We start from the raw sequence: 1,968 nt of genomic DNA, 5'->3' as shown, positions 1-1,968 counted from the left end.
AGATTACTCCTTGAATACAGAGGAATGTAAGAAATGACTACCAATGAAAACTCAATTCTCCAATCACATCATATCATTCTTGCTTTCCATTCCAGCTAGCAATAATCTCCTACAGGGTATTTTTTGTCAACATTTTAGCAACTTAATTTCATCAGTCTATTTGTATCACTGTTCATTGTAGTTCTATATGTATGGGGGTGTTTTTTGAATTGATTTGACTTGCGTTCCAACCCCAGCCTTACCTCTTAATCAATGTGTGCCTTTATATGAGTCATATTGCCTCTTTGCCAGCACAGTGGCACCTCTGGCTGCCACTGGGCAGGAACCTCAGCATCCCCAGCACAGGGATCAGTGTGTTGGTGCCCAATGGAACCATCCCCTGGACAAGTTCAACAAAATATACCTTCGGTTCAACAAGGGAGAAAACACCCTCCCTCTTTTTGATGGGACCCAGACAGTATTGAGCCCCTTGACACAACCTGCAAGCCCATGGATCCCCTGCCTTGCATCCTGTAATCTTCATGTGATCCATTGTGCCAAAGTAAGTGCTGACAGCTGGATCTTCCAGCTCAACCACTGGGAGGAGGTAGTGATCCTGGATAAGGAGATCCTGGACACCCCTTACTACTGCCAGCTGGAGGCAAAGTCCAGCCACATCCTGTTAGACCATCTGGACACCTACATGTTCACAGGTGAGTCCTATTCCCACTTGGCAGTCAAACAGGTCCAGCTGGCCATCTTTGCCCCAGCCCTCTACATATCCCTATGGTATAGCCTCAGGCAGTGTTGCCTGGAGGCTATCTGTAGTGTGGAAGAAGACTGTGGAATCAGAGAAGACCCTAGGCAGCTACCTCATGAGGAGCCAAAACCCCTGCTATTTAAAGACAGTTACCATAACCTGCACTTCTCTCTCCAAGACATCCTCCATTGGAGGAGCAAGCTGCTGGCCAACCACTAGGAGTCCCTTTGTATCACATTTGGAATGGCAGCCAGAAGGCCCTACACTAAACCTTCACCCTGGAGAGGCACAGCCTTGCCTCCATGAAGCTCACCTGCAAGATCTCTGTGTAGTATGTGAAAGGGGAAGGCCAGATATTCCAGCTGCACACCATATCAGCAGAGACAACTGCTGGATTCCTGGATACCATCTACTCTGTGGCCACAAGCATGCTTACCACCCTGCTGGGACCCCATGCCTTTAGAATCCTACTGTCCATCTACCAGAAGATATACAACAGCCTGGAAGCCCCCACTTGTGGGGCAATGACTGGCACCTATTGGCAAAAAAAAAAAAAAATTCTCCATGGACCGGTACCTGAACTGCTTTGCCACAGGTGTGATCCTGGACCTCTAGAAAGCTCTGCAGTGGATGACAGGGACCGCAAAAGTCTGGTGAGTGCCTTGGAGGACATAGGAAAGAGTGAGATGCTGCCATGGCCACCAACGGGGACTGCTAAGCTGCTCCAGACTGTAGGCTGGTCGGACTGGCAGAAGGTGGGTACAGGGAGGCCCTTGCCACCGAATGTGGGGAAGTTCAGCCTCTGCTGTCCTCCAGCTCACAGCTAGAGTCACCCCTTCTCCTCCTTCCTTGCCCTACCCCCAGACCGAGACAATTCATGTACTCTGGTGTCAAGAGGACCTGGTGTTTCTACTCCACCTCTGCTCTCTTCTGGCCTCAGACCTTTGTGCAGAAAGGAAATTGGGGCTAATGACTCTGGAAGAAGTTAGCATAGCAAGAGAGTGGCCCTCCTTCCATCCCCAGTCCCAGGACCTATGGGGTAAGTTTGTTTTAGTTTCAATGCTGTTTTCAGACCTGCATCAGAGTGCAACTTTCACTCTGCCCAATCCTACTTTCTTTTTCTGACCACAACCCCCCACCACATGTTGTTAAACATCTTGTTCCATAAACTCTGTCTCTGAGTCTGTTTTCCAAAGAATCCAGACTATGACAACAACCATTATTTCTTC

At 48.9% G+C, this 1,968-nt stretch overlaps 1 pseudogene; it reads left to right on the top strand.

The window, feature by feature from the left end:
- The first annotated feature begins 266 nt into the window (after positions 1–266).
- On the top strand, positions 267–1,457 carry LOC123806285 (annotated as a pseudogene).
- Positions 1,458–1,968: the final 511 nt, after the last annotated feature.

Source organism: Phyllostomus hastatus, unplaced genomic scaffold (assembly GCF_019186645.2).
Source record: "Phyllostomus hastatus isolate PE091 unplaced genomic scaffold, TTU_PhHast_1.1 phas_scaffold_385, whole genome shotgun sequence".
NCBI lineage: Eukaryota > Metazoa > Chordata > Mammalia > Chiroptera > Phyllostomidae > Phyllostomus > Phyllostomus hastatus.
Note: the sequence above shows the minus strand (reverse complement) of the source record. Positions and strands in the feature narration are given on the sequence as shown.